Source organism: Cornus florida, unplaced genomic scaffold, assembly GCF_030987335.1.
Source record: "Cornus florida cultivar Cherokee Brave unplaced genomic scaffold, ASM3098733v1 CherokeeBrave_3.0.0_Hap2_Chr03, whole genome shotgun sequence".
Classification (NCBI taxonomy): domain Eukaryota; kingdom Viridiplantae; phylum Streptophyta; class Magnoliopsida; order Cornales; family Cornaceae; genus Cornus; species Cornus florida.
The window spans coordinates 35,541,422-35,553,568 of record NW_026775573.1 but is presented as its reverse complement, the minus strand read 5'-3'; positions in this window follow the sequence as shown (position 1 = coordinate 35,553,568).

Genomic DNA, 12,147 nt, shown 5'->3' with positions numbered 1-12,147 from the left:
GGTCCGTCCACCCACGAATGTGTACAACTCCTAAATGGAAAACAAGGCTCACAACAAACGACGTCCTTACCAAGACTAGAACAAACGGAAAAAGTAGCGACCTTGTTCTCACCAGAGACTGATAACTCGTACCTGAATGCACCCGATATTTTGTCACACTTTACTCACCACTTGTCCAACCATGGACACCCAATCTCACCTGAGGTGAACTAATTCCTCACACATAAGGTGATGAACCAACTGAATACCCACACGGAACTAGAAACTCAATTTTAGGCGACATTGCCACTAATAGACCGTCACACCCTATCAACACAGAAACCTTGCAAACGATACCCCGCAACACCAATGCTAACCAAAACCAATCAGATAAGAGCACCAACGTTCACGACACATTAACACTATAAACAATCACAGCCCTTTGGACACAGCGTCCCGTTTAACATAGAATCATTCACTCCCAAATGACAACCTCTAAACCATAAAAGACACTTTACCACCAATTCAATCTTTTCCTCCCCAGACGATACTGCCTCGATCCCCATGCACACAAGACCAGTGACCTCAGCCACAACAACCAATTGACTCGTCAAAAGAAAAAGTGCCAAACCGGCTACATTGTCCTTACTGACTCTAATGACTAAACCATCCATAATCGCCTCAACTAGTGCACAATCCCATCACCTATCTGACAACACATAACAAACAACTTGTAAGCTCTAATCCACCCTTGGATCATATCTTAGACCATTCCGCTCATCAGTACTAAACACCACACCATAACACCATAACATCTCTACTGCCACTCATTCCAACAACAGTTCAAATCTATCATGCCACCGGACCATCAAACCACTACTAAAGGATTCTTCCTTACACATCCTTAAAATAATACCACCATAACAAAAGAATCAGCATTATTTTCAATACTCCCCCATAATGACCACTATTTATTACTAGAAAAGAACATCCATACTGTAATGCCATGCCGACAAATCCTCAAAACCAAAAATTTGAACAACAAAAATCCAGAATGCTCAACACCCAACTATTTCCTTAAAACCATCAACGACGCAATCAATCACTAACGTTTAACTGGTTACTCAAACCACTCATTCATAGGCAATCAACATGCCTAAATAATAAACTCCACACCCTAGGTTCAACATCATTACTTCTCATCATTCCCGTTCCTCAGAACACCCTTGGCCCCGACAAAAGCCAAATAGGGCTACTAATTAAACCTATAAGATCAACCTAGTCCCCACCATTTCAAATCAACAATCTACCACTTGAATCCTCAAACACCCAGCACAATCACCTGATACTCTAAACATACCCGGAATACAACTCCAGCCCACAACTTCTAATTTCCAAAACACAACCCATTTGGTACACTATACTTATCATCTATCCTTCACCCGCAAACAATCAAGCACTTCAATGACTCCATACTACCTGCCTTATCGTGCAACCCTGCACTACACGGCTAAAACTAACCACTATACACCACTTCGAGACTCTCTTGACAACTGAGACAACCAATAACCCTGCTCATCCACCGAGCCATGCAATCAACTCACTAAGAGTCAATTACCCGCAACACACTCCTGTAGCTCTCCGAAATGGGAATCACTCCTCAACAAACCAATTTCCAAAACAGACTTTTACATTCCACGAACTGAATCAAATCAAATGGTCGATCACACAACACTGACATGACTTTAGTTAATGCCTACGTTACCCTAGACTTATAGAGTCCAACAAGTCCACACAACCACTAGAACCAACACGCTTCCTTAGATCGTACCAGAATACTCGAAATACACGTCTACAACCCATAGACTACACCCGTGACTCAAACAACCTCTGCCACACCCACCTTAAATCGGTCCGAAAAGAACCTCTACACCAAACCGTGACCTAAGTCACAAATACTAACCCTCTAAGGTCATAACTCTCCCCCACAGTGCACACCTGACCTCCACAGTCACAAAAACCCATACACTAACACGTGAAACTTCTACGTCACACCCCGAACATCGCACTGTGCCATACACAATTGTTCGAAAGTCATACCCCAAGCACTATACACCAAAAATAAAAAAATAAAAAATAAAACAACTATGCACCGAATAGCTCAATCCACGAGCTAAAGACCTACTCCATTAGTTCAATAAGAACCGACACCCAAACAACCCTTGAGTAACCGAGCTCCTTACCTACTCAGGTCAAAACTCACATAATCATCAATGCCGTGACAAGTACTCTACCGTACTAGCAACCACCCCAATGTTCAACCGCATAAACATATATGAATATAGACTTATACATATACAAAATGAATGAAACCCACAATACTACACAAAACATGTTTGCATGTACCATGTTCATTACTTGTCACATTAGCATTTAATTTAGAACTGCACATACCGTGCCTACCACTTTTCGTCACCGTTCTCCTCATACACAATCAACATGCTTTCCTTTTCTTTCACATTTCATTTACACGGTTAGATCATCTAACTATTCCTTGTACATGGCCATGTAACATAAACTTTAGCATATAAACATATAAACATGTAAACACATAGCAAGAGAGCAAGTCTTTCAAAACCGTAAGTACATAAACATGTAAACAAGTAATAGTTAAGCATGCTTTCCAATTAACAAAACACTTTAACAAATAGCCTCATAAATAATGCAAATAATTTCCCATACAACCCTATCATAATGGTATTCGAACCATTACTCTGATACCAAATTTGTAATGACCTGAACCCGGGGGTCCAAATCGCTAACCGGGTCGAGGTGTCTAAGACATACCTCTTATGACTCCGTGAATCCACATAGAGAATAGAAAGCATGAAAATGGGATCATACTATACCAGGGATGTAAACCATAACCACAACATCCAATATAAACACAAATGTCATCCAAGTCACAAATACACCATGTATACCAATGAAGTGCAATGTCATGCTCATGTCGCTCCCTATTTCTGAAACTTTTCCGTTCTAACTTCCAAACCGTTAGTGTAATCCGACCCAAGGCACCTCCAAGGCGTCACGAGGGAGGGGATAAATAGTCTTCCCCAACCACATGACACCTCCATGGCGTCGTCTGGGTAGCTCAACCACACTAGAGTCTCTCTTTAACCCCCTCTAGATCACACTAACACCACAGACTACTAGGCGCCTCCTAGGCGTCCGGATTTTCGCAAACACTTTTCAAAACATTTTCCCAAAATCATTTCATTTGCTTTCAAAACATTTTTCCCATTTTCCTTTCCCAATGGATGCATGAATGCTTCATGCTCCTAATCGTGAATTCAACCATAGAATTTCACACATGCTTTGCAAATTAAATCTCTAAAATAGGTAATTCACGTTTCCCTTCAACATCGTTTTAGCATACCAAGCATACAAAACATAATTCATTTCACATAAGCATACTATTACACAATTCCATACAAGTCATGTGTTCACAATATAACAAGCTTTGTAGAAAATTTCTAATAATAACCAACATGTCTCTATATTGAATTTTGAGCAAATCCAACACAATAGGCATAGAAATTCACCACTTAAACATGTTTTCTCATACAACATCAATTAATTCACATAATTACATGCTTTAATTCAAAAAAATAATTCTAGAAATATATCTCATGCTTTCTAATCACAAAATTCATCACTTATAACACAATAGACATGAAAACATCATCATTTAAACATAGTTCTTCATCCCATATCAACTTAACATGTAAATACATCTCATATATAACACATAGCAAAGTTTGCATGAAATATACACAAATTAATCATGTAATAATACAAATTATAAGGAATTGACTCACAAAAATCCAAGAGGTTATGGATTAGAAACCCCTACCTCACTTAGATGTAAAAACTCCTAAATGGGTCCTAAAATTCAAAATCCCAAGAGTGCACCAAATAAGGAATTACTTGCATCTATGTGTAGATCTCGCCGCGCTCTCCTTTTTGCCGTAAACGGCATCCAAAAATTCCAAGAAACAAAGGAGTAATTAAAGATTGAAGCTATGATGTAAAAAGAAAGAAAAAGAAACCAAGAATGAGAGAGAGAATAGAGTTTACGGGAGAGAGAATGAAAATGAGGCTAGAATGGCCTCTTGGCCATTAAAAATCAAATGGTGGTCCCTCCACTCACAAAATATATATGTGTATAAATCACAAACATTTCAGTGGCTCCTAAACTAAAGAAGGAACTTATAAGGAAGGAACTGATAAGAAACGAAAAAGCTCGATATATTAGTTTTCAGAAGAGAAAATTGTTTGGAAAAGAATGCTTTTGAATTATCCATTCTCTGTGGTGTTAATGTTTATATAGTTGTTTACAGTCCCAAACTGAAGGACCACCGTCCGATTTATCATGTTAACGATTAGCAGCCCTACATGTGGCCTAAAGATGTTGATGTAATCCGACGCACGTTCACATCGTACGGGCAACAATCTCATGAAAATCGTTCCGCCAGAAGGTTCTGCTACCTTTTTTTAGTCAGCCACGCACCTCCACGCGCCCAGGAGTGTCAGATCCACACCGCGCCACGTACCAGGCCACGTCATCCTGCCATGTCAGCACCGCCACGTCATTCTTCCAAGTCAGCATTGCAACATTATCATATCCATATCGCGCCACGTGCCAGGCCATGTCAGCACCGCCGTGTCATTCTGCCACATCATCATCCACGCCGCGCCATGTGTTAGGTCACGTTATCACCACCGCATTATTTTACCATGTCACCACCGCCGTGTCTATCTTTCTCTCTACATCGCCCCTCTTTCTCTCTTCATTATAGGTCTCAAGTCTCAAGTCTCAACTCTACCTTACACCGCCTCTCTCTCTATGTGTCTGGAAATCTCTTTCTATCAAATTTCAAGAATGACTTTACACTGCCCCTTCTGATAAGTGCTTAAATGTTGCACATTTCAGCACCTAAGCTAGGGTATTTCAGTCTTTGCATCTATCTTAATTTCATGTTTTAGTCCTAATTTATGTTTATGTGTATTTCAGGGCAATAAAGTTAAAATGAGCTAAGAACGGTTCATTAAAGCCTTTTTGGAGTCAAGCAAAGATATTCAGAAAAAGTTCAGAAAATGGCAAAAAGGAGGTCGCAACCCATTGCTCGTATAATGTGTTTATTCTTCAAAAGCGGTCAATCTCAGGCTTTTGATGATGTTCCCAAAGATGAAGAAGCAAACTAATGAGCTCGGGGCCAAAATAGAGCTAAATAGGGCTTAAAGGAAATTTCCAACTCTGGGGGGATTGATCCCCCAGGACTTGGCAACATTACAGATTTTTTTTATTGTTTGGGCTTATTTTGTGAACTATTGGGCTTTAATAGGGTTGTTACTTAAGGCCCAGTGAGCCATTAGATTAGGGTTAGTATTTATTTTATTTAGGGGAATATTATTAGGATTATTAAGTTTGATTTTTTTTTCTATACCGAGATATCACGTTCTCTCTGGAAAACAGGCTAGGGTGAGAAGAGAGGGAAGAGTGGAGGCACAAGTTTGGAAGAATATCTACACACTCATCTCTCTTGAGCATCAAAGAAGAAGAAGAAAGAGCAAAGCATGGAGGTGGATCTTATTGACACCTGGACTACCACAACCATGATGGGCTAGCTCTCCACTAGGGCTTGGTTAAGCCCTAAGTCTCTTGTAATCTAAACCTTTGCAATTTCTATTTCTAGGGAGATTAATATATTGTTGTAATTGATGTTGTGGTCTTATGATTTCATACTTGGATGTTCCAAGATTTATGTTAATTAATCCTTCCATTATTTCTCTATCTTTGGTTGCATGTCTATGTGTGATCAATCTAGGGTTTATACTCATGATTAGATGTTAAAGATTAATTCTTTCATTAATTCTCTAGGTTAATTTCATGTCTATGTGTTATTAATTGAGAATTATACTTGAAGACCATGACATAGTATTTAATGGATGCAATTGTTAACTAGTTTGATGGTTTATACTTTATTCTTGATGGGTTGTGTTATGATTAGACAATTCATACTTGAAATTGACATTCCACACTTATTATATGCAATTTGTGTCATCTTCTTGATTGTGGATTATATGCAAATGGTTAATGGATTTGTTTGGTTATGGTTTTGTCTTGATAGGTTGTACTACATCCTAGTTTACTTGTCATTAGGTAGACAATCTACACTTGATTAATCAATCCATCATCATGATTGAAATTTGTGTTATCACATTGATGTGTGCTCTCATTGGATGTATTTGTGGATTGGTGAGATAGGTTAAGCCTCAAGATTGGTGTGTTGTCCTACACGTAGTTTACTTATTGGTTAGGTAGGCAATACATTACGAATGAATTGGATGATCATGCTTACATATGCAAATTGTGCCATTGATTGTTGCTACATTTTAATTACAACAATGTTCTCCCCATTAATGGAAAGTAAGTGGTTAATTGCATGAGCTTAGTGGTGCTTCCAATAAACCCTAAGAATTTTCTTCTATCTCTTAAACCCCTAACTCTAACTTAGTTTATTTTCATTGCATTTTAATTTAATTGTTCACTAGCTTAATCAACCAACCATCTATTTTATTCTCTCTTTCTCTCTCTTATGGTAATCACTTATTAAAACCAACTGTCTTATTTAAATCTAAGCCAAAAGTCTCTTGGATTCGATCCCTTCTCACTTCATACTACATGGTATAAGTGTCTAATGGTTTATAAATGTAAACTATGATGCCCGCTTGATACCATTTTCAAAACCAAAGTGTGGTGCATTATTTTGTGCACACACTCGGGTCGCATCATAATTTTGGCGCCGTTGCCGGGGACCATTGGTTTAATTGGAGTTAAATTAGATTTTGGTTTTCATTTGATCATTTGTATATTCTTACTATTTTCTTATTTTTCTCTCTCTAATGTGCAATTAGGTACTTGATACAAGAAAGGCGAACATTGAAGCTTAAAACAATCACTATAGCTGAAAGCTATCATTAGAATTGAAGTCGCTTAAGGACCTTTGTGAGAAATTCGTACCCTAATTGTTCATTTTTCTATGCTTGCGAGATAGTCCTTGTTGAGGCTATCAAATTGCTTAAATATTTTATCCAAGCATAGGTCCTTGTCGAGGCCATTACTTTCATTGTTATATACATGAGCCATTGTCAAGACAATTATTTTATTGTTTTTGGATTGTGAATGTGAATGGAGCCCTTGTTTGATCCAAGTTTGGGGAAATTTTTTACCCCTTATCCTTATGCATCTCCATCATATCATGTTCCTTATGAGAGTGAGTCCAATGCATTTCATGAATCATCGTCATATAATGGACTTGTTTACTCTTATAATCCCTCTTATGACTACTACCCTCCCCCACCATTTTATGAAGAACCACCTCCATCACCTTACTCTCCCAGATTTGAAGATAAAATATTAGCTCTAGTTGATGAACTTAATGAAAGGAGACAACTTATTCATTCTCATTCTCATAGGCTAGCCATGCTAGAAGCTCAAGTTGAGGAAATTGCAAGTACTCTTTCTCGTCAAGAGAAAGAGGAAGAAGAGGCATGTCAATTAATGACTAATCAAAGTGAGCAAAATATGATAAATGAGAGAAAAAGGAAGAGGCAAGACATACCTTGTGATTTTAATCAGAAGGAAATTGAGGCCAATGACACCTTAGAGGAAAGTGAGGATGAGGTGACCAATTTAGAGGTGGAGGAAAAGGATGAAGAGAGTGCCCTTCCACAAAGTCCAATTGTGTCTTTGAAAAACAATGTTTTACTATGTACCAAAGGAAGTGATTCTTTGAAAACACTTCATGAGCATAAAGAAGAGGTAAGGCCAACCATTATTATTGATTTTGTTTCCAAGACCATGGATGGAAGGAAAGAACCACCGTCTTCCATATATGTGCATATCATTCTTTTGGGAGATGAATTTGTTGTTGTGAGAGCGGATCCATTGGGGAAAATAGATAAACGGATCAATAAGGATGTCTCATATCCGGTTTTTGATTCTTTCGACTAGTGAGTCGCCCCAACGTCTTGCTAGAGACGTTAAACACTAGTTTTTTGTTGATTTGAAAAAAAAAAAATTGCATTTTATTTTTATTTTATTTTCTTTTCCGTTTGTACATTTATGCATTTTTAAATTAAAAAAGAAAAATAAATAAATAACAAAATAAAATAAAAAATGTTGTGATGGGTAGTTTAGGTTAGTATTTGATTTTATTATAATTTTTAGTAGTATTATTTTTTTGATTTTATTTTTATATATATTTCATTTCAGTATATATATTTTTCTTTTTAGTTTTGCTTAAATTAAAAAAAAAAAATTTTAAAAGTAAAAAAAAAATAGTACTAGTTCATATAGGTTGCTTTGTAATTTTATTTATTATTATTTATTTTATTTTATTTTATCTATATTAGGGTATATAGTATTTTTAGTTTTGCTTAAAAAAAAAAAAAAAAAAAAAAAAAAAAAAAAAAAGCTCATGAGGACAATCCCCAACCAATTTCTCACATTACATAGTAAAGGAGAATTTTTTTTGTATAGAATTATCGATCCCTCGCTTAGGGTGATCGAACCCCTTAACCTTGCCCTTATCATCTCTCTCTCGCCTCCATTCACTGCCCAACCCTCAAACTTCTTCACCCAAATCCAAATTCCCAAGTTCTTAGATCATCCCTCTCTATTCGCTTCTCTCTACCGCAGTGCCGAAGGCATCAAATTTCGACGCCATGGCTTCCGATTCTTCTCCGGCGATTGCGGTTTGAGGTTCGCCCTTTGCTTCGCCTCTTTGGGTCTCGGTTGGGTGCGATTGGGGAAGTTGGGTTGCCGATTTGGTAGGTTGTAGGTCTGAAAAAAAAAATTCCAGCGCCGTTTGCTTCACCTTTTATTTTCCAGCGCCGGCTGGGTTCTCTGTCGCGGTAGCTCTTTCTGGCAATTCCGGCTGGGCTTAAATTCCGGCACTGTTTGAGACTCACCCTTTATTTTTCCGGCATTGCAAATGGCTGTTCCCTCCAGCGATTTTGGCTGGATTTCGACTGGTTCTGCTTCAGATCTCGGTTGGGTCGCGATGGGTCGCTGTTCTTCGCTGATTTTTTTGGGTTGCGTTTCCTTCCGGCGAATTTCTGAATTACCATTTTCTTCCGGCGAGCTTTTGAATCGCCGGGTTCTTCTCTGATCGCCATCGCGACTGCTCTCTCTCCGACGAACGCGGCTGGGCACTTCTCGCGGCTGTTCGTAGTTCTTCTCCGGCATCGCAGCTTGGCTGCTGGGTCTCGCCGGCGATTCTTGGACTGGGTTTACCCAGCGCTGCCGGTTGTCTTCTCCGGTGAGCTTGTGATGTGTAAAAAAAAAAAAAAAAAAGAAAAAGAAAAAGAAAAAGAAAAGAAAAAATTAAATAAATAATAAAAAAATAACAAAATTAAATAACAAAAATAATAATAAAAAAAAATACATACAATAAAATTTTATTCTTCTAAAAAAAAAAAAAATTAAATAAATAAAATAACAATTGAATTATTGTTAAAAACAATTGCATTGATAATTTAAAAAAAAAAAAAATTGAATTGATTTATTTTAAATAAAAAAAATTTCAGTAACATTCCGTCTTGCTAGAGACGTTAAGCTTAGCGTATTATTTATTTATTTATTTTTTAGGTTGTATATACATGTTCTTTTTCTTTGTTTCTTTTAAAATAAAATTGAAAAAACAAAACAAATAAATAAATAAATAAATTTCAAAAATATTTGTTCCCGTTATGCCCTTCTGCTTAGTTATGCATGTTTTCATCTTTTATAAAGGGCTTGTTATCATATCTCTTTACATCTTATTCTATATTGTTTTAGAATGTATGCTTTACTTATCCCATTTGATATTTGATGTGAGTTGCTAGTGTGGCTTTTCTAGTAGGTTTTTGCATCCAAGTTTGGGGGAGACCTCTTTCGTTATGGATCATTGCCGGACGTCATTAACTTTTGCCATCACGGTATACTCTTTCCATTTCTTTCATTGTTCTCATTGCACATAGAGAACTATGTGCAGTTTAAGTTTGGGGGTAAGGTAGTCGTGTTACATTCTACTTTAAGTTGAGCTTTAAATACATAATTGAGATTTGAGATGTGTTTGGCAATGACTTCGAACTTTTGAAACATAGTGCCATTGGAAAGCAAGTTGTTAGAGTCTAATACTTCTTGTATGCTCTAGGATGCCATTTGGGGGAAAATTTTAATTTTTGACATCATATTTGCTTTTGTGGTACACATCATCTTGTTGGTTGAAAATGCTTTAAAAGTTGATTCTAGAATTCTACACTTTCACTTGCGCATACTAGCATTCAATTTGCGGGGTACATGCTTAGTTGATTATTGTCTTGGTTTATCCCAATTGAGTTAGTATGCTTTGAAAGCTTTCATTCTTGATAAAATGACCTTGCAAAGAAAAGAAATAAAAGCACTCACCAATAGTGAGGAATAAAAATAAATAAATAAATAAAAAATAAAAAAAAAAACTGCATTTTTTCAATATGTCAACTGATTAAAAAGGAAGACAAGGGAAGAATGTAAGATATATGATTAGTTTGAGTTCGTAGCCTAATCATTCCGAGTCATTACGCCCTTAGGAGTGTCTTTACACTTAACGCCCTAAAACCATCTGGTTTGGGAGTCGTTGGCTCAACGCTTGTTACATGGGGTGATTAGAGAGCTTAAGGAACTTGAACATTGCACATGGTCGTACATAAAAAAATAAAAAATAAAAAAAATGAAATCAATAAAAAAAAAGAATGTTTAATTAAATAACAAGGTTCATTCAATGTCTTGAGGATTGGTACTATATCTGTATGCTAGTTTGAGGGTAAGGCTATGCCATTACTTTGATTTGCTAGGATAGCAACACATTTTGATGCTGGTTCACTCAAAAAGAATGATAGAATTGATTCAATTTGCATGATTAATTGCTTGATGTGTGGAGGACCATTCTTGCTTACAAGATGTTGAAATGTTGAGAATAGCTTAGAAATGGCAGAATTTGCATACTTGAGGTAGTTTACTTTCAACACTTGTTTAATAAGTGTCGTTATTTGTCAAGTAAGAAAGAGCTTTTGATGTTTGTGGGTATCATTTCTGGAAACCCTCACGAGACTTCACTCGTCCACTAGGGGTAACCTAGGGGTTTAAAAGGCTTGTTGCATATGCTAAATGCAACGTTGATCCCTACGAAAGTGGTGTAATCTTTATTTGTTTTATTAGTTCATAGTTATATATATGTTTAATTCATTTCCATGCTGTAGTTCATTGCGAGGGACTAGCAATATCTAAGTTTGGGGGCGTGATAAGTGCTTAAATGTTGCACATTTCAGCACCTAAGCTAGGGTATTTCAGTCTTTGCATCTATCTTAATTTCATGTTTTAGTCCTAATTTATGTTTATGTGTATTTCAGGGTAATAATGTTAAAATGAGCTAAGAACGGTCCATTAAAGCCTTTTTGGAGTCAAGCAAAGATATTCAGAAAAAGCTCAGAAAATGGCAAAAAGGAGGTCGCAGCCCATTGCTCGTATAGTGTGTTTATTCTTTAAAAGCGGTCAATCTCAGGCCTTTGATGATGTTCCCAAAGATGAAGAAGCAAACTAATGAGCTCGGGGCCAAAATGGAGCTAAATAGGGCTTAAAGGAAATTTCCAACTCTGGAGGGATCGATCCCCCAGGGTGAGGGATCGATCCCCCAGGACTTAGCAACATTACAGATTTTTTTTTTTATTGTTTGGGCTTATTTTGTGAACTATTGGGCTTTAATAGGGTTGTTACTTAAGGCCCAGTGAGCCATTAGATTAGGGTTAATATTTATTTTATTTAGGGGAATATTATTAGGATTATTAAGTTTGATTTTTTTTCTGTACCAAGATATCACGTTCTCTCTGGAAAACAGGCTAGGGTGAGAAGAGAGGGAAGAGTGGAGGCACAAGTTTGGTAGAATATCTACACACTCATCTCTCTTGAGCATCAAAGAAGAAGAAGAAGGAGCAAAGCATGGAGGTGGATCTTGTTGACACCTGGACTACCACAACCATGATGGGCTAGCTCTTCACTTAGGGCTTGGTGAAGCCCTAAGT